The following is a 22,308-nucleotide window of genomic DNA, read 5'->3' on the forward strand; positions in this document are numbered from 1 at the left end:
GTTAACTTTATTATCACATGAAATACAATAAAAATTGGTTATTTTAAGATATACGCACGTGAAAGAAAAACATTGAAATAGCAGAGATACTGAGATGTAATTCTGCACCAAGCTCTTCTAATCATATGTAAAAATTAATGTACTCCAAAGCTCAAATTAAATAGTTGATTCGACCTCACATTTAGATCAGTTGATTGTGACCTTCGGTTACTGCGGTTGCTATTTATAGAGAAAACACACTCTTATTAATCTATGTGAAAAAAAGCCCACTCATTCAGGATGGCACTAATTTCCTCATTTTGCAAGTAAAAGAAAGTGAATATGGGAGAGGTTTAGCAGTTTTCTGCATTTCACATGGTAGATCAGCTGGGAAATCAGAGATAGGACTCCAGCCTATTCAATGAGATAATAAATATTCAAAGAGCTTTGTAAACTGTAAAGAGCTATAAAAATGTATGTTCTGTTACAAGCTGGATTAGAACACTACGTGTTCAAAGACGCTTCAACTAAATTCTGTTACAAAAGATTCCTTTTCCCATGGCATGCGACTGCCATTAAGATGAATGTTTACTGTTATTCCAAAAGGAAAAACAAAAGGGATCTCCTCAAACTGAAGAAAATATGTAATTTTTTTTTTTTAAATATGATGCCACTATCAACCGTTGAGGACGGCTGCCGGGAGTTCTCTGTCTTGTTGCCATTTTGAAGGGTTTGAATGACTTCCTCTCTATCCATCCCCACAAATTTATAGCCGAGATTCTTTACCCTCATATTTACCATTAAACGGGGAAATATTTGAATTTTTCATAGGATCTTTTCTTGAAGAAAGGTCTTAACCGTGATTTAACTGCATTTGAATATCTTAGCCCCAAAACACACTTTCAACTTTCTTGTCTCTACCCGAGAGAGAGGGGCAGAGCCTGACAATTGTAGATCATGTGGACACCCTGGCTCATGGCAGTGGATCTGAAGCAAACTGTTACTGTTACCTTTTTATTAGAGAGAAGATGCTGTGTTACAGGATTTTCCTCTAAGCCTTTTAAATTAGTTGCCAACAGCACAAACGTGCACATCCATATTAATGTGATGGCACTGATTTCCTTAGTAAACGTTCGAAGGATCAAGAGCGGTTGTGCTGTAAAACATTTCAGGGGGCCATGCTTGAGGTTACGAGCCAGCAGGGATGATTTACCCTGACACTACTTTCATGTCAATTTGTTCTTATGGTTTCAAAGTTTTTATAACAGGCCAAAAGCTCATGGTGGACTCAATTCAACATTAGGAAGTTGCTAGCATGTTCACAGTAACTCCGACCAAAGCATTCTTCTGTAGGCTACATTGGTTCACGCAGGTTCAGATTCCAGCCTCACCACTTTAGTTCTTCACTGTCTCATGCTTAAGAATGTTTCCTGTTTACTACTGCTGAGGGGGAAAAAAAAAAAAAGAATTGTGGCAACCAAAGAACTTCTCAATGGACATTTTTATACAGTGCCATTTAAGCCTAACAATATTTCACTTACAGAGTATAAACAGATCTATTGGAGGTTAGACGATAAAAATGGCAGAGAAAGGCCCTTGATAACAAAGTCTAAGCTTGTTTTCAACAAAAGGCACCCACCTCCCTCACTGGAACCATCCACAGCAGCAAGCTGATGGGGGTCAGAAACCACAGTCTCCCCAAACTTCCCCGTTCAATTCCTCTGTGGGTGGTCACCAGCCCGCAGCAGACTGCGAAATCTACTGTCTGTAGGAGGAACCCCAGAAGGGACTGGAAACCCCATGCATATACAGGTGAGTCGCAAGTCCTTCGCCTAGTCACAAAATCTATGAGACCTAAGCTCTTAAGTCTGACCTGTTTTCCTAACTGGGATCCAGAGCCAGCTCAGTCCCAAGTAAAAGTTTTCCTTTAAAAATTCACTGAATTCAACAGTCTTGCTCTTTTCTCTTCGTTCCACACTCAGGATTCTTCTCACCACGAGGTGCCTCCATCCTGGGAATGCACTTTTCCATGATTGAGTCATTAGGCAGGACTGCCCCTCCTACTTCATCATCCTTTTGGTCACGTGGGTCAGACAGTAACCAAGGAGAATCAAAGTTCTTAAGTTCTGTTGAGTCATGACCAATTTGAAAATCTCGAAGTCTGAGCCCTCCAACCAAGAAAATTCAGACATACACTCAAGTACACATGACATTTTAGCACTTTATGGATCCCCAGAGAACCACGCATGGACCCTGGATTGAGGAATCTCTGGAAATAGAGAGATCTAAGTAGATCTGAAGACAGAACCCCCAGATTCAACTTCCAGTGTTGTTCCTTATTCACTGTAAGACTTTAAGCAAGTCAATTAAAATTCTTTGAGCCGCTGTTTTCTCATTCACAAAATGATGATAATTCCTGCCATAGCTACCTCTTTGGGTTCTATCAATAAAAACTGCTATGTATGTCAAAATTTTGTACTTATATATCCCTACATAGGTTAAAGTATGTCTTTTAATTAGAAACCTTGGAGTTATCTTTGAGTCTTTGTTTTTGTGTGTTTCCTAACATCTATTAGATGTTCCTTCAATGCATCTCTCATCAGCTCACTCACCTTGTTCAGGTCCTTATGCCTGAACCCCAATCTCTGCTTCCCAGCTGTTATACATATGTGTTGTTACATATGAATAAATAAACATAAGTATACATATATAATGTCTATATCTATGGTTGTGTATGTAAACATACAAAATTTCATATGTGAATGTAATGTATATTCATTGATCTCTCTGCCTTTGCTATGCTGCTATGAGATAATCATGTTTCCAAAAAGAATGCCTTGTTTGATCTAAATGATGTTCTCTCTAATCACTTCTGCACTGGCACAAAGCAAGTCAAGATAGAAAATTTAGAGGAGAGAAAGAGAGAATTTGCTGATGGGCGGGCAGGGGGCGTGGAGAGAAATGGGCATGAATAGCCAATGAAGAGGCTTTCGTTAAGAAAATTTCTTCTCATCCAATAGAACAAAGATTTTGAAACAGATATTAGGAAGATGTTAAATAGAACAGTATACCATCCTGTTGCCTTACGGGGCTTCACAGACTCTGGCAAGAGCTGACTCATATCAACCTTCTCTCTCCTGGTACCCTGGGAAGTGATGGGACCCCCAGCTTAAAGACCATTTCTGAAAGACTGTACAACATTCAAGAGTAAAACATGAGTGATTAAAACACATAGAGGTACATGATATCAGTACATGTCATACTGGGGTTCCAGATTATAATATTTCTGAAAATACTTATATTTCTAAATATCACACGTTCCTTGATTAATAATCTAAGTATCAACAATACAGAATCACATGAAAATGACGAGCCATGGCATCCAGGACATAATTAAGTCTGTGATCCACGTGTGGATTTGGCGAACATTTTGGTTCATCAGTGGTGCCAGTAATACTAAGCTTCACACATGGCTGTCTGCCCTCCACTCTGCAAGATTCTGTTTTTTATCAATTCTACCCTCCTTCTGCCCAGGCAACACAGCACCGACCAAAACACTGAAAACACTCCTCCCTGCCAAGAAGCCAGCAGTTACTTCTATAACCCGTCCTCCTCCCTACAATAAAGTGTTCATAAAAACGTCCTGGCTTGTTCTTTCTCCAAACTTCACAAAGTGATTTAAAATATAAAATAATCTCAAACAGATAATATCTTAAAGCAGAAAAACACATATTTGTTGGAAAACAGATTGCAAAAATTCTCTTCTGAACTAGCACAGTACATCATTTTTTACTACAGATCTTTACAACAAATTTGCTTAGAACTACTAGATTGAATAAGACTTATTCAACTACAATTTCCTTACATACTACTGTGTGACAATCACTGTGAAATGAACCACTTTGTAATTCAGCTACTTTTAAAACTCATGGTCAGAAGCAGGAAGAATCCGGAGTTGAGGAAAAAACACAATGAAAGGAAGTAACCAAAAGGGTCTGTATTGTTACCTATTGCTACGTACCAAATCACCCCAAAACTTATCAACTTGAAACAGCTGTAAGCATTCACCATCTCACACAGCTTCTGTGGGTCAGGAATTACCTGGGAGCAACTTAGCGGGGTGGTTCTAGCTTGGGATCTCTCACGGTGTTGCCATCCAGGTGCTGGCCTGGGCTCAGTCACCAGAAGGCTGACTCGCTGATGCATCCACTCTCAGATGGGCCACTCTCATGGCTGGTCAGTTGGTTCTGGGTGTCGGCAGGAAGCCTCAGTTCCTGGCCACGTGGGAGCTCCACAGAGCTGCGTTAGTTGCCCTCACATCACAGTGGCTGGCTTTCCCCAGAGTAAGTGATCCAAGAGAGAGCCAGCAGGAGACCACTGTCTTTTGTGATCTAGTCTCAGGCCATACTGCGTCACTTCTGCAGTAGTGTACTCATTGCACAGGTCAGCCCTATTCACCGAGGGAGGAAACCACACGAGGGCATGAACGCAGGAGGCAAGGCTCACCAGGGCCATCTTGGAGGTTGGCTACCACAGACCCACACATAACTTTCAACCACCAAAATATTCAGAGCGTGGGGTGGGGTGAGGGTAGAGGGCATGGAAGGGTTTCTTGGATCCAGAGAGACCTAGTTTCAAGAACTAAGTCTACCAATTACTAAGCGTGTAAATGGGGAACAGGCTCTGATTTCTCTGAACGTCAGTCTTCCGCCACTGTCTTCAGTGGCAGATGTGGTGATGGTCACCACTCCCCACCTGCTTCCTTACACTTCCCATCCTTCTACAGGGAGCTGAGACCATGTGACCAGCTCCGGCCAATGGGCGATGAGGGAAAGTAATGTGTGAAACCCCCATGAGTGTGTTTTCTGTTGCTTTTTCCCTGCCACAGCCACAGGGCAGCCCCTCGACCTGGGCAGTGCAACTGCAGGGTGATGGTGCTTCTCCCCCGGCCTCAACTGCCAAGTAGCTGCAAGGAGGAGTCGCCCTGGAAAGTCACCTGGCACCATAGTCAATTTGGTGTGAGCAAAAAATAAACCTTTACATTGGGGCTTCCCTGGTGGCGCAGTGGTTGAGAGTCCGCCTGCTGATGAGGGGATCAAGGGTTCATGCCCCGGTCCGGGAAGATCCCATATGCCGCGGAGCGGCTGGGCCCGTGAGCCATGGCCGCTGAGCCTGCGCGTCCGAAGCCTGTGCTCCGCAACAGGAGAGGCCACAACAGCGAGAGGCCCGTGTACCGAAAAAAAAAAAAAAAAAAGAAAGAAAGAGAAATAAACCTTTACATTATTAGGCCACTGATATTTGGGGTCTGTTTGATACCACAGTATAATCTAGCCAAATCTAATTCACATACCTAAAAGAATGAAACTGATTTTGAGGGTTAAATGAGAGAACACATGTTCAGCTCCTAACACACCATCTAACACATGGCAGGTGTTTTAAACCAGCTCCTCCACTCTGAGCCTGTTTCCTCATTAGCAAAAAAAACCCATATATATGTGTGTGTGTGTGTGTGTGCACCTCATACAATAGCTTTCAAAATTAAAAGAAATAAAATACATGAAAATTTTACCACATACAAATAAGGTAATAAACATAGTTTTTCCCCTTTTTGTCTCTGAATTCTGATCAGAGGTGATTCAGAAGATGTTTTTCCTCTCGTCGGAACTCCTCTTCCTCTGTATTCAAAGCTTCAGAGTCCCTGGGAAGCTAATACACTGAGTTTACTTGATAGTTCCAGCAAAAATATCCTGTTCTACTTAAGACATAAAATGCATGACAGAAATGAGAATAGTTTAAAAGATTTACCAGTCCTGACAATAATGCAATGACTCAATTTCAGAATTACTCTACATTAGCCAGTTTCCTTACACGTAAAGAAAATGCTGTTCACTTGCTTTTTAATGCTGATATTAAAGGCCCACAAATGCCACCTTTCAGGGCTTTTGTCCCCACAAAAGAACTATGTAAGAAGTGACTTGACCTGTCTCATCTCTGAACTCAATAACAGAAAAAGCTAAAGTATAATTGGATCCTCCAGACCTAAATGAATAGGAGGAAGAGCCGATAAGGAGAATTCTTTTCTTTAAGAGAATCCAGCCATTTGTGGGACAACAGTCATCGCACCATTTCACAGGCCTTGTTCCACAGAGATTTCACCAAGGATGTATACTGTGAGCTCTCGATCAACAGACTAGTCAACTCATCTGTCTCCTCACTGACAAACTAACCACACATGTCTCTGCAACCTAAGCCATGGGACCACTGGCCCATCTGTCACACAGCCTGACCCTGGAGTGCTGGTGTCAGTGGCATGTGGCTTTTCAGCCACATGGAGGCTCCGGACACCTCGGTGTTCTCCTATCACTGTCCTTCACGGAGAGGCCCCGGGGGGTGGCCACCAGGGCACCGCAGCACAGAGAAAGGAGCACAGCATGTCCCCTGCTGCACGCCCTCCCCTCCTCAGAAGCTAGAACAGAAACTGCCCAGATGCATTCTGCTTTCTCACGCTGTCGTCAGAGATACAGGGACGTGAGAGATGCACTGTTGAGAATGCAGGCGCAGTGTCTCAAACTAACCGCCATCTGACAGGCCAGCTCTGCTCTTCTGTGTGTTCCCTGTGCTGCGGAATCAATGTGGGAGTGGTGCTGAGTCATGGTGACACAGTACCTTGCTGCAGACGTTATCAGACAGGATGTCACAAGGTCACACGGTCTCCCTACTCTGTGGCCAGGTGGCTCTTTACCTGTTCGAGGTTAAGCGTTGCCACCTTAGAGTCTGGGTGTCTGAGAACCTCACTCAGGACCTCCTCAACTGGTGCGCTTCCCTTGATGCACCCATGTGAACCTACACTTACAATCAAATAGCGTTAGATGTCAGCAAAGTAAAAAAAATTACCCAGAAAAATAAAGAATTCATATGTAATAATATTTAAATAGCACATTATTGTTCTGTGTATAAAGTAATACACTTCTTGGAACACGGAAGCCTTTCTATTCGCATCACTGCTTGCTGCTTCTTGGTCTCAGGATTTATGTCTTAAGCTTTGAGGCACAAAACTACAACTATGAATTCAAAGTTCATGATTTGGTCTGTCTCAGACTTCCCTAGCAGAATTCTTTAACTGTGAAATGAACAATTCTATTGAGACATCAAAACTTAAAAGGATTAGAGACAATTACATTTAAAGTAAATGGTAACAATTATAAGACAAAGACATTATTAAATACAAAGAGTAATTTTAATGAGATCATTATGTTATCAGATACTGGATTATTTTATTTAATGAAAGCGGGTGAAGAATGAATTTTCCACTATGCATCCAGGGTTATTCCTGTAATACCCAATAGATTTATCAAAATAATAAGAAAGTACAGATATACAAATGTGCCCCATCTTATACATTTTGTGTTTCTTGTTCAAATGTAACAAGAATTTTTTGAGCATTGTTTGATGTGTTGTGGGTACCAAACAGAAGTGTTAGGAGAGGGGCCCTGCCTCTAATGACCTTAAGGCCTTGGGGAGATCACACACACACGCGCGTGCGCACACACACGCACGTGCGTGACTTTACCCTATATTTTATACTCAAAACTTCTGCCCCATACCAAAAACACAAAAACAAAAACAAAACCAGCCAGAAAAATTGTTCAAATCCTAGTAATTCTTAGCAATGTTTCCTGCCCAAGATCTCTAAGCTCCTGCTACAACTACTCTATTCCCATGTGATCGTGTTATCGCCCATCAACTATTGCAATGACAACTGGCCACCTGTCTTTCTATATTTCAGGTATATTCCTGAGACACAAACAGTTCGGTCTCACTGACTTAAAACTTTGGGTAATTCCCCACTGACTAGACAATAAAATCAAAACGTATAACCGGATATAAAACACTCTTCATGGGCTCATCTTGCCGTCCTTAAACCTAAACGCCAGTTCCACAGCGTCTACTGCTTCCAGAGCGCTCCCTCCCTGCATCTTCTTACAGTCAACCAGTTCTGCCAGCTTCTTTCATAGGCTGGGGTATTGGAGCGTTTTTCATTCTCTCTCTCTCTCCCAGAATGGCCTTAAGTCTCTTCTCCAGCAAACTTTTATTCATCCTTGAAAACCCAGTTTCCATGCAAACTATTCGGTGAAACTCCACCAAGCTACTTTTCGTGGATCTAGAAGCAATTTGTTCATTGTTATAACACTTGTCACACTTCATGATAATATCAATATTACCCTTCTCCTTCCACAGCTATACTGTGAGCGCCACGTGGGCAGCTATTCTGTCTTATTTTTACATCCCCAGCACCAAACACAATTCTGGGCACATTTCAGAAGATGCTTAGTAATGTTAAAAAGAATGAATGAATGAATGAATATCAAAGTAAGTGCTTTAAAAGTTTACAGAAGGGACAATTCAATATGTTCTGGGGTGAATAGGAAATGCTACATTAAAATATATGTAAATAAAATGTTTGTACATAACATGTTTTAAATGCACTTGAGTAAGGAATTATTCAGAAGCATGAATAATCATACTTTAACCCTTTGTAACTTCAGACTTTATTAAAATAGGATACACTTATACTATCACACATGCTCTTTTTTTTTTTTTTTGGCCTCACCTCGCGGCATGCGGGACTTCCCCAAACAGGGGTTGAACTCGTGCCCCCTGCAATGGAACTGTGGAGTCTTAACCACTGGACCACCACGGAAGCCCGTATCACACATGCTCTTTAATATGCTGTAAGTATCAAGTTGGAAGAAACTTAGATTCAGAATTAATTTAAATTCTTGGGATTAGAGAAACAGACATTCTTCTATCTGCATCATCATTGTCTAATTTTACTTATTAGTTTCAACCTGTAACAATTATAATATTTCAACAAATGAAGCCATCTTAATGCTATAATCCAGATTTTCACTTATATAAGCAGCATTTCCCTCCACTTCATTTGGAAATACTACCATTTTACTCCAGGATAAAACCTGCCTAGCATCTAATCCAAAATATTCTTACATAGCATATAGGTAGGATTGCCCAATTTAGGGAAAAAATTACAAATAAGAAACCTACAGGATGCCCAGTTACATTTGAATTTCAGATAAATAATGATTTTTTTCTTAGTTTAAATCTGTCCCAATTTGAGGCATACTTAAAATATTTATTTACTTATTTATCTGAAATTCACATTTAAACAGGTGTCCTTTACTTTATTTGACAACTCTACACGTAGCAGACAAGAAGACTAGCAATAAATTGATGCTAGCAGGGCCTTAGATGACCAAAGAGCGCCATCTTAAAGACTAGCTTTCCTGGTAACCCAGAGCAAACTAAGGACCTCAACCATCTCCTAGGCTGTATGTATGGCCTTAAAGAGACCCATCCTCACCCATGTGCTATGAGCATTAGGGCTCTCAACAGGAAAGTCAGTTTGGTGAAGGCACAGTCCAAGACTATGTCTGAGGGTAAGTTTTTTTTTTTTATAAAGGAAAGAAAATATGATGTTCTTTACAGAACTAACCTTGGAATTTTGTCCTGCTACTGTCTTAAAAGATCTTATTTTACAACTATTGTAATCTGCCCAGGAATACTGATGATAAACAAAAGGCCAACAGGTATATGAAAAGGTGCTCAACCTCATTGACCATCAAAATGCAGATCAAAACCACAATGAAACCCCACCTCACACCTGTTAGGATGGCAACTATAAAAAAACAAAAGGTAACAAATGTTGGTGAGAATATGGAGAAAAGGGAACCCCAGTAACACAATTGGTGGGGATGTAAATTGATACGACCATTATGGAAAACAGTATGGAGGTTCCTCAACGAATTAAAAATAGAACTACCCTATGATCCAACAATCCTACTTCTGGGTATTTATCCAAAGGAACTAAAATCAATATTTCGAAGAAATATCTGTACTCCCATGGTTAATGCAGCATTATTCACAATAGCCAAGATATGGAAACAATCTAAATGTCCAACAATGGATGAATTGATAAAGAAAATATATCCAATGGAATATCATTCAGCCTTTAAACAGTAGGAAATCCTGCCATTTGTGACAACATGCATGGACCTGGAAGACATTAGGCTAAATGAAATAAGCCAGACAAAGAAAGATAAATACTGTATGATCATACTTATATGTGGAAGCTAAAAAAGTCAAACCCATAGGAGCAGAGAATAGAATGGTGATGGCCAGGGACTGAGGAGAGGTGGAAACAGGGAGGTAGATGTCAAAGTGCACAAAGTCCCAGTTACGCAATATAAATAAGTTCTGGAAACCTACTGTGCAGCACATGCCTATAGCTAGCAATGCTCTGCTATATACTTAAAATTTTCTAAGAAGATATACTTTATGTTAGGTGTTCCTGCCAATAACAATACTTAATAATAATACGGATGAGAGGAGGCTTTGGGAAGTAGTGGGTGTGTCTGTGGCCTTGAGGGCGGTGATAACACCATTAAATATGTATACATTAAACATGTACGGTTGTATACAACTGTCTACAAACTCATCAACTGTATACATTAAATATGTACGGTTCTTTTACATGTCAATCATTCCTCAACAAGTGGTACAAAAAAATTTAAGTTAATGAGCATCTCCTATAACCCAGGGGCTATTATGAGATTTTATAGGCATTATGAATACTAATCCTCACAACATCCCTACCAGATATGTGTCAGTATCTCTATTTTACAAATAAACTGAGATTAAATAATAATTTTTGCCCTAGGCTGAACAGTGAGGAGATAGGGATGAAACTCAAATCCAGGTTTGTCTGACTCACAACTAGTTGAGTATTTAATAATGATGCTGTATACTGACTTTTAGTACCTAGATCCTTCTAAAGGATTAAAGGAAATGCAAAAGCACTCAAATGAGTTGATATACGGGTAAGTGGTCTCAGGATAGATAAGTCCCTAAGCAAGAATGCAGGTGTGTATGTAACTATGTGTGGTCACATACAGCCTTCTCTAAAAATTCTTCTCTAAAATCAAAGAGCTTTACAAAACCAAACCCTCGCCATTCCCCTTTCAGTATATTTGAAGTTTCCTAGATGGCATATGACTCTCCTAAGAAGCTAGTACATTTCCAAAAGGGTCTACCTAACGGGTATGGGCAGGTAAATACAAAAATAATCTGTCCATTTCTTCTCTGTTTCCCCAGGTACAAGAAATTGAAATGATCATGATACTCCAAGACAGAGCAGAATGTTCATCTGAGTCACACCAAGTAACTTGATTACTGCTAAAGTAAAATTTGAAAATGATTGAAGTGATTTTTATGATCAGCCTTTTGGAAGTCATTCAGAAGTGCTGCAGTACTACTTCAAAGAAGATAATTCAAATGTCACTCTCTCTTCAGTGCTGTTTATCAATAGTTGAGTATTAAATTGGGAAGCTTGATTTACGTTACGTAATTTAACTCGTATATAATTTAAACACTCATAATTAAGTCACTATTTGAATAAATGGAATAAACATAAGACTAAGTTTGGTAGTGAGGTGCTCATCTCCAGAGGAGTTCAATCAGACTGGGAAAACATTTGGTAGAGATTTTATAGAACAATGGCTCTGAACCTTGACTGCCGCACGCTGGAATCACCTACGGCAGCGGTCCCCAACCTTTTTGGCACCGGGGACCAGTTTTGGGGAAGGCAATTTTCCCATGGACGGGGTGGGGGGGTGGAGACAGCTCAGGCAGTGATGAGAGCGAGGGGGAGGGGCAGATGGAGCTTGGCTAGCTCGCCCCGCTTTCCCGCCGCTCACCTCCTGCCATGCGGCCCGGTTCCCCGGGGCCTGCGGACCCCTGACCTAAGGAGTTTTTAGAAAGACTGATGCCCAGGTCCCGCCCATGGAGATGCTTATAAAACTGGACTGAGGCGAAACTTGAACACTGGGTTTTTGAAGCTCCTCAAGTCATTCAAATAGGTGGCCAAGGTTGACCCCCCTGCTACAGAAGGAACTCAAGCACTGGATGGAAGGTTGAGACAGGTGACATATCAGGACCCTTCCAACCCTGACAGTCTAAGTCTGACTGCAGCATGACCCATGCTACAACATAGTACTAGATTAGACCCGAAGTTTCTTTGGATGTGCAAATTCGGAATAAACTGCTTCAGTAATACTGTTTCCTGGGTGTAGTTTCCAAACACAAAGAGGGCGCTACAATTATTTACACTCCTCCTTAGAGTATCCTATCTTCTCTAGATTACACATTGAAGAGATATTAAAAATGAATAATTCAATCAAGCCAATTATTAAGTATCTTCTGAGGATCTACTATCCGCACGACACCCCTCTAGGTACTGAACATTAAATAATGAGCTACTGATCTCACTGGAGTCTCAGATCTTACTGGAATTTACAATTTAATAGACACAAATGGCTGTAATACAAAAATAAGATAAGTATGTTTGAAGTTTAAGTGCACGATAGTTCATTTAAGAGATTATGTCCAGTTGTGAAGGAGGGGTAATGCAGGCAGAAGTATTTTCTTATCAGTGCAAAATCCATACCTTATGTATTTTATTGAAGGAGAATAAATATCAAACTAAAACTTTAAAGCTGTAGGTCAGACTTTAGGTATATCAACAAGCAGGTGTGTCAGACTCCTTCACCTCCCTAAACATTTACTGAAAGGGATTTTGTTATGCAAAACCTTCTAGAGGTTTTTTAAATCAGGGGCTAAAGTGAAATCTTCTAAAGTAACACAGATCTATTGGTAGTTTATGCAGTTTAAATTCCCAGTAACTTGAAACAATTGCAAAAAATAGCCAGCTAGCTAGTGAAACATGCTGACCCCACAGTATAAAAAACACTTGAGATATGAGAGAATGTCAATTAACAGACATTTGCTGAATTCTACTGCAGAAAACTAAACTTCCACACACGAGAGTTTAGACAGGGAGAACAACGTACCAGAGCTGTAGTTAAAGGAAGACTTGGACTAAATAAATATATCATAACTACTGGCCAGTCATTTCAGCTGACCATACCCAGCAGAACTGGAAATGCAGAGAATGCTAGGAAAGGTCACTCACTCTGATAAAAAATAATACCTCTGCTACCACACCGCCCAAATGAAATCCACATCCACATGTGGTTTTGGTTAATCTTCACCGCTAGACCCAGGATCAACCTAGAGGCAGATGCTCCAGCAGGAGCCAGGAGGAAGCTGTGTTCCGTATCCTTAATTCCAGCACAGGGTACCAATCACAGCTGTGATCAACTCAGAGCCGGCAGACAGTGCAATACAGATAATAAAATGTTTTAGCTAAAGGGATAAGACTTCGGAGTATACTAATGACTGGAAAGTCAGCTCTTTGACACGAATTATAATTCTTTAATGAAAATGATGTAGAAGACTAAGCAAGGTTTTATCAATTTTTAAAAATTAAGTTAAATCTATCATATAAAATCTACCTTCTAAATGAAGCAAATTAAAGACCCGACCTTCAGATGATAAGACTGTTTATATGGGAAGCTATATTTGGAAGTATAAACTGTAGTTTCTATTTTAAGACTGTGTCCTCCAAATTCCAGTAATGAAAAATATTCACCTGAATTCCTTTCCATACAAGATAACCACTTCTTAGTTTAAAAAAAGCCAACCTCAGGGCTTCCCTGGTGGCACAGTGGTTGGGAGTCCGCCTACCGATGCAGAGGACGCGGGTTCATGCCCCGGTCCGGGAAGATCCCACATGCTGCGGAGCGGCTGGGCCCGTGAGCCATGGCCGCTGAGCCTGCGCGTCCGGAGCCTGTGCTCCGCAACAGCAGAGACCACAGCAGTGAGAGGCCCGTGTACCGCAAAAAATAAATAAATAAATAAAAATAAAAGCCCTCTGCCTTCTTTTTTCACTCTTGCTCCTTAAAAATATCAACAACAGATTAAAAACTATACACATAAAACAAAAAATCGTAACCAAAGCAACAGTGTGCCCTAATGAATCCTCTTTCTTTATTGAGTTCAAACCCTACGGAAAAGAAAAAAACTATTAATTCAGAAGCTGTAGTATCTAGAGTCCATTTTTCACATTGATTTTCGAATTCTAAGCAATAAGTCAGCTGGTTCTGCGGTCAATAAACATGCCTGGCTGGCTTCTTACTTTATGCAGCACTGGAGTCTGTCAGCACCCGGTTCTAGGCTGTCTTCTCCTTTCCCGCCTTCTCTCCTCTGTCCTTCATTCATTCCTAAGTTTTCAGTTACCGGCCCCACACTGATGACGCCAGCATGTCTTTATGTGGCCCAGGCCTCTCTTCTGAGGAGTAGCTACAACTGCCTACAGTCTACAGTGCTCTTGAAGATGTATTTTCCTCCTGCACAGCCTCTTCCGGAAAGAACTCCCATTACTATATAATTCTAAATAAATAAAGTAAGTAAATACTAAAGGAAGCACAAAGTAACTTTCAGTGAAACTTCATTGCTCCTGGTATCATATTAAATATTCAGTAGGAAACCAGTTGAATAATTAGTAGTTGATTGACATTTTGAATCAGGTCATTTTCACCTGCTAGGTTCTCTAAGCTGTATTTTCCCAGCACGTTGAAATTTTGTGTTGTCCAGTGGTATGCCCAAGAAAAAGAGAAGTCTGTTTTTTGTTGTCACTCCCAAGTAATAAGTAGCCATCACAAGCCCAGTGGCTCCAGGTCTTAGAAACAGACCCCGTCACCTGAGTCCTGAAGTGGGGAGTGTGCTCATGGGGTCCACCCTCGCTCCCAACCAGGACGGGATTCTCATTTACAAGCAGAGCGTTTCCTACAAGGCCCCTGAAAGAGGCAAATTCAAGCTAGACTTTAAATATTAGGTTATTTTTACTCCTAAAGAAAATAAATGAATGACAGAGCCTAAAGTAGTCAGGTAGGAACAAAGAAAGGGGCTACAATTTTCACAGATAATACAAACTTGGCAGGATAAGCTATTTATAGTTTTCAGGGCGTAAGCAGCATGCCCAGTAGCAAAACTAAGACTTAAGTACACAATGGTGGGGAGATGGGTAGTGAAATGAGATGAAGGCTCAGGAGCAAAACAAAGAGTTCAAAACTACAAATGAGATTCTTAAATCCAAAGAAGTTAAAAAAAAAAGTTGGGCAGTGACTCTTAGCAGAACAATGATAGGAAAGGTTGCTTTAAAATATGTTTCATTCATTTATAACTAAGGTAAAAAGCCTCAGAGAATGGGAACAACCCATAAAATTTACCTCAAAATTTTTGAGGTAATTATTGTTAGGTATAAGCAATTAAGGAAGATAACAATAAAAAATAAACTATACATATTAGAAAAGCATATAAAGTATTTTAAAATGCTCATTTTGGTATATACAGATGACTAAGACTCAACTCTGTAAGATACAGAGGAAAGGCAGATACTGAAATATTCTATCACAGATATTTTTTTGTTTGTTTTTTGCGGTACGCGGGCCTCTCACTGTTGTGGCCTCTCCTGTTGTGGAGCACAGGCTCCGGACGCGCAGGCTCAGTGGCCATGGCTCACGGGCCCAGCCGCTCCATGGCATGTGGGATCTTCCCGGACCGGGGCATGAACCTGTGTCCCCTGCATCAGCAGGCAGACTCTCAACCACTGCGCCACCAGGGAAGCCCCATCACAGATATTTGACAATGTTCTTTAGCTCACGAAAAATATATGAACTCCAAAACTGTCTGTTTGCAGCGAGTCCCACTCTGGGCAAAACACAAAATGTTCCAGGCTCCTTTAGGCCCTGAAGGCTTGTGAGTAAAGACCTGGTTAGGCCCATAAAGTACAAAAGGAGGCTCGGCAAGAACATGGATCCTACTGGGCCTCTAAATCTGTCTTCGTTCAACCTTTACTTGGACACTTTTTAAGAATTCATTTACGTATCCTATAGTATTAACTATAGGTAAAACTTTAAAATATTATATTAATTAACAAAAATTAATAATTTTAGCATAGGTCAGCCACTGGAAAATGTAGGAAAGAAACTAAAATTGTTTCTGCAAAGGAAATGGGGTGGAAGGAACTGATAAATACATACATGCCCATGTGGTAGGTATTTTGTTAGGTGCTTTATTTATCTATTCTCTTTTAGTCACTACAAACACATAAGGGAAGTATTCTCCCTCTACTACCAAAAACAAAAGTAAGCTAACAAACAAAAACAACTCTGAGGTACAGAGAAATTACAGCCACAGTTCCAATCTTTATCTAACTCCAAAGTTCGCACATACACTGCTGTCCTTGTCAGTAAAAAAAATACATAACAGCAACCAAAATTAGTTTTAAAATATACACCTATCTAACAGTAGTTGTCAAAGGAAGACACTAAGAACACAGAGGCCCTGAGTGGTCTTCAGACAGGGTCACAGAACTAGCCATCTCAATCACTAGGGCTGAGGACACCTTGGCCAACACACGCCAAAAGAAAATAAAATCATCTGACTTGGACTTGTACCAGAAGATCCTTCTATAATATGGAGGAAGACGTAAAAAACTGAGGTTTTTCTATGCTTCCTATTAAAGGGAAATACCTGTGCAAATCAAAATCCAGATTTTTAAATGTTTCATTTTTTAACACTATAATAATATCATCAAAAACCTCTATTAAAGTGGTTATTTGTACTCATGGCTCTACTCAGTTTAGGTTGGAGATATCTAAATTCAGGACATTAAGAAAAATATTATTTTCAAGTAAATCAAACTTATTCTGAACGCATTCATTCAGCAAACCCACGAGGCATCTGGAAGTATCTTTCACACCAGAGAATAAGGAAGTAGCCAAGAGCTATGCCTATGTTTGATTCATTTGTATATCACATGTACACCTACATAATGTGGAGATATATACACACATATGCATATGCACACACACACACATGCACAGAGAATTCAATGGGCAAAAATTTACTATGTTTCTGGATGTTAAATGTGCATATAGATTAAGGCAAAAGAACGCCAGCATGCTAACATGCTGTTAACAATTCCACCTGTTCTTAAAGTTTGGGGGTCCAAATAAACAAGTTAGGAAGGTGAAGTAAAAATCATCTCATAACTGCACTCTTCCCTGGCAATGTAATTAAAAATAAAACAGTTTTTGATATCAGAAAACAAGAAATTTAGCTTTGAAGGAAAAATGTATTATATCCCTTAAGATAATAAAACCGAGATCTTCCAAAGTTTTCAAGCCAGGCCTTTTAGAGCCTTAGCCATGTCTCCTGAGCTGCATCTCCCCTTTGGGTATCTCACTAAGGACGGCTACAAGAGAGGGAATATTGGCACTGCTCTGAGTTTAATACTCTGGTTCAAGTAAAGGTGAAGGACCCTTCTCGTAATTCTCTAGTGCACAGCCAAGGCAGGGCTGCAATACTTAAATGTAAGGTAATTAAATATTTGGATATCACACAAAGGAAATCAACACAGAATATCATGGAACTGGATAATCTAGCATACAGTTTACCTGTTTTCAGCTTCGAGTTCAGTACATGGATGCCTCCCTACTCAGCATCCAACCTGCCAAAAATGCCTAATTACATCTAGCAACCTAATATCCAAACCCAAGAGAAGTATTACAGAGAGCATGAAGTTTCTTTTCCTATACAGTTAACTCCCACTTTTAGGGTTCAAGTTCATGTCTGAACCTTTCCACGTATGATTGGCCTTGAGAATGTCCACCTGCTGTAGGAAAGCCTCTGCACATTTACAGTGACAGGACTTTACTGGAGAATAGGGTGATTTTTTTTTTAACAAAGCACAGTAAGATATAACAGGAGGGGCTGTTCTCTTACAACTTTAGATGACACTCATATCAAGGAATGTTTAGGTTTTGCATGAGATATTTAAGAGGTGAACTAGAGTAAATTTAAATATCAATAAAAGTAAAATGTATATCTCACAGTGAATTCTGAGCTTCATGGCATTAACATTAAAGCGAAGCAAACAAATTATATATAAATATAGTATCATATTGTCAGTATATTAATGAAATGCCCATGCTTTGAACATAGATAAACATAGGTAAGAAGAGTCAGAGCAATATTTTAATCAGAGATAAATATATAAAAATTGCTCATTCCCTATATCTATAAATAGTGTTTTATTTTCACAACGGTATTAATTTCCTTAAAGTGCTTACAAGTTTTATAAGGGTATTAATTTTTTTAAGTGCTTATAGGCTAAACTACAGTAAAAGTAGGCATTATTCATTAAATAAATATACCCAGGGACTTCCCTGGTGGCACAGTGGTTAAGAATCCACCTGCCCATGCAGGGCACACGGGTTCAAGCCCTGGTCTGGGAAGATCCCACATGCCACGGGGCAACTAAGCCCGAGTGCCGAAAGTACTGAGCTGGCGCTCTAGAGCCCACAAGCCACAACTACTGAGCCCATGCACCACAACTACTGAAGCCCGCGCACCTCGAGCCCGTGTTCTGCAACAAGAGAAGCCACTGCAAAGAGAAGCCCGCGCACCACAACGAAGAGGAGCCCCCGCTCGCTGCAACTAGAGAAAGCCCACGCGCAGCAACGAAGACCCAATGCAGCCAAAAATTAAAAATAAATAAATTTACAAAAAAAACGAGATAAGTATGCCCATTGAGAGCCAAGTAAACAAATTTAAAAGTACAAAAAATGAACAAAGACCCCAAGGGTATTGCTAGTCGGTTTTGTGGGAAAATAAACCAATTTCCAGTCATAACCTATTTTACAGTTGTTGCTACCTTCACTGTATTTTTCAACTTAAAAATGTACCCATAGAGTCTGTCATACAGAGTGAGGTAAGTCAGAAAGACAAAAACAAATACCGTATGCTAACACATATATATTGAATCTAAAAAAAAAAGTGGTCATGAAGAACCTAGGGGCAGGATGGGAATAAAGACGCAGACCTACTAAGGAATGGATGTGAGGACATGGGGAGGGGGAAGGGGAAGCTGGGACGAAGTGAGAGAGTGGCATGGACATATATACACTACCAAATGTAAAATAGATAGCTAGAGGGAAGCAGCCACATAGCACAGGGAGATCAGCTCGGTGCTTTGTGACCACCTAGAGGGGTGGGATAGGGAGGGTGGGAGGGAGGGAGATGCCAGAGGGAAGAGATATTGGGACATATGTATATGTATAGTTGATTCACTTTGTTATAAAGCAGAAACTAACACACCATTGTAAAGCAATTATACTCCAATAAAGATGTTAAAAAGAAAATGTACCCCATTTATCATGAAATGCTATCTAAGGACAGCTATGGACTCTTCATTCTATTTGGAATACTCCAGCCCAAATCCGTCCCTCATGTGGTCCAACAAGCAGAATCTCCTGACATAATTGGCAGTGGCAAAGGGAAAACGAAATGGGAGAGAAAAGGGGAAGGAGGGTGGATGAGTTTATTCCGTCCATCTCTATCAATATTGCTTCCTTAGCTCCAGGACCGACCATCCCCAGCAACTCTTCCACCTTCATCTAACCTTCCAAATCCCCTCTACTCCCCCTAGAAAGACTAAGATACCATATATTTGGAGGTAACAAAACTAACTTCTAAGTTACCTAAATGGCCTGCTTATCTGAGAGAAGTTTAAAGTGCTAGTTAGACTGTACCAATCCATAATGTCCAATGCCAAGGTGCCTGGCTAAGAAGCCTGATACAGGAAGTAGACATACCTTACTGTTCAGCCATTCCATCCTATGCTGCAGATCTCAGCATCTAATTTTATTCCTTTTTTATAAATCTAATGGCATTTATTGAGACTAGTTCCCAAGTTTTACATCACTTGATAAAAGGAACTGACACAGCAGAAAGGTTTCCCTGATAGACCCCGTGGGGCTCAGTGCTTAACACAGAGGAAGAGACTTCCTTCCTTGGACTGTATCTAGGCCCCTGCTGTGCCCAGAGGGACAACAGTAGAACGTGTACCTAGGGTTAGTTCTAACTCATGAACCTGCCACACGTAAGGCCTCTGCCTGGGCTATGGTTTCCTCATGTTGGAGCTGACCTCTAACAAGGATGGTGCTAGTTACACTTAGCATTGGTTGATGTGGTCAGGTAGCTGGAGCACTGTTCCAAGAGATGCAGCGCACTAAGTGGTGGCCTCAGAAGCAGACACCATCACAGACACACTGAACCGTATCAGTTGCTAGTGCTCATTACGGCCCATGAGGCTGCACCGGGGCTGGGCCATGACCTTTAAAGTAAGGATGTATTTGTGGTAGGTTTCCTTATTCTCATTTACTATGATTTCATTATTTTTGGTATAGAAAATTATGCCGGTGATAACCTACACACATGGACCCTAGGGTGTTTTTCAGTTCAAGTAACTGGAAAATGAGTGACGTTTCTGTGTAATGAATGGGAGGTGTATGTTGACATGAATGAAGGAGAAACCTTTATTCGTACCTTTTATGAGAAGTGTATGTGGCCACAGAAGTTGCTGCTGATGCTCTGGGTGAAGAACGGAAGGGTTATGTGGTCCAGATCAGTGGGGGAAATGACAAACAGGGTTTCCCCATGAAGCAGGGTGTCTTGACCCATGGATGAGTCCACCTGCTACTGAGTAAGGGGCATTCCTGTTACAGACCAAGGAGGACTGGAGAAAGAAAGTGCAAATCTGTACAGGGTTGCCTTGTGGAGGCCAATCTGAGCATTCTCAATTTGGTCATCGTAAAAAAAGGGGAGAAGGATATTCCTGGCCTCACGGATACTACTGTGCCTCGTCGCCTGGGGCCCAAAAGAGCTAGCAGAATCCACAAAGTTTTCAGTCTCTCTAAAGGAGATGATGTCCGCCAGTATGTTGTGAGAAAGCCCCTAAACAAAGAACATAAGAAACCTAGGACCAAAGCACCCAAGATTCAGCGTCTTGTTACTCCACGTGTTCTGCAACGCAAACGCTGGCGTATTGCTCTGAAGAAACAGCGTACTAAGAAAAATAAAGAAGAGGCTGCAGAATATGCTAAACTTTTGGCCAAGAGAATGAAGGAGGTCAAAGAAAAACGCCAGGAACAGATTTTGCCAAGAGACAGAGGCTGTCCTCTCTGAGAGCTTCTACTTCTAAGTCTGAGTCCAGTCAAACATGAGATGTTCTAAGAGTAACAAATAAATAAGATCAGACATCACGAAAAATATATACATATACAATAATATTTAAAAGTATTTCTACCAATTATAAATTTAAAAGAATACAAGAAAGAAAGGGTCAAAGATCCGTCTTATGTTAAAATTGTAACAGAGAAAGCAAAAGCATAGTTAGGCAAAAAACTGTTACCAAGATTCACAGAGGTAAGTCCTCCTGCTTTGAGTAATAAAAATAAGAGAGTAAGATTATGATGCACTGAGTGAGTTGAATGACCCTAATTTCCTTTCCTGAAGGTTCTCACAAATATTAGCAGCCACCAAGACACTGAGTAAGCAAGTGTATGTATAGCTGTGGCAATCCGTATGACACAACTTGGACTGTGGCATCTTTAGATGCACATTTTAATTTTTTATTCAAAACTATGTTAATGCAACAACATTCAGACCCTTTACTTAACTCTGTATCATTCAGACCTTTTGAATCGTGCAGCTGTCTATTGCCTTTACACTAATTGGCACCCCCAAAAAAATTGTTAAATCACTCATTCACTATCCACTGAAATGACAGAATTCAGGTTTATGCCGCTAATTTGCTCCCAGCACAGGGTGTCTACAACTGTTATCGCCACCTAAAATGAATCCCTTCCCTTACTTGTATGAATTAAGCTTTGTGACCCTATAAATGTGCATTTTATAAACTTATAAACTAGGGTCTCTAACAAGGATCCCAGTTCTAAATCAAAAAAATTGAAACTGCTGCTTATAAAGCATTACTAGTTATGTATTTGTAAAGTTTAAATGGCCATTGAGAATTGAATTAGTGCTCTTGTTTTAACAAGTGATATTCCTTAAAATATTATTTTATAAGTTGTGTGGCATTCTTAAGCGTTAAGATAACCGAGAAATAGATATTGACCCTCTAAAACACAATTCAAATTTTATAACAGAAAGGAGTAGAAAATCAAAATCCATTTCCAAAAGTTGTGCTTTTAGCAAATTGTTCCTTAATGCATCTCTCCACTAAGCAACGGTCATCAAGGGTTACTCAAACATAGATCTGCTGCTAGGCCAGAGCAGTTTATCAGGATTCTCATGTAAGAAATTGTGGTTCAAATTGCTGGCAATTTCCCTGTAGCAAAATAGCCTGTGACATGTTCAGTCCAGCGATGTTTCACTAGAAAACATCATCTTACTGGGAAATTAACTGCTGCCCCAAGTACCTTAGGTGCTACAAACAAAGTTGTTCCGTCTTCCCACTCCAGAAACATTCTCTAGTTCACTGATTTT

The 22,308-nt window shown here is 40.4% G+C and overlaps 1 protein-coding gene and 1 pseudogene across 3 annotated transcripts in view; one reads left to right on the forward strand and one right to left on the reverse strand.

The window, feature by feature from the left end:
• The window catches only part of FGF14 (fibroblast growth factor 14), a gene marked incomplete at its 5' end in the record, with an annotated part of 580,960 nt that overhangs the window by 544,104 nt on the left and 14,548 nt on the right, over positions 1–22,308 (reverse strand). The gene's annotated exons all lie outside the window — the stretch shown is intronic.
• Positions 20,318–21,043, forward strand: LOC308604878 (small ribosomal subunit protein eS6-like; annotated as a pseudogene). Its single transcript has one exon. The product of its transcript is annotated as a small ribosomal subunit protein eS6-like (transcript).

The sequence above is a fragment of the Mesoplodon bidens genome (assembly GCF_964165515.1).
Source record: "Mesoplodon bidens genome assembly, chromosome: 17".
Taxonomy (NCBI): Eukaryota; Metazoa; Chordata; class Mammalia; order Artiodactyla; family Ziphiidae; genus Mesoplodon; species Mesoplodon bidens.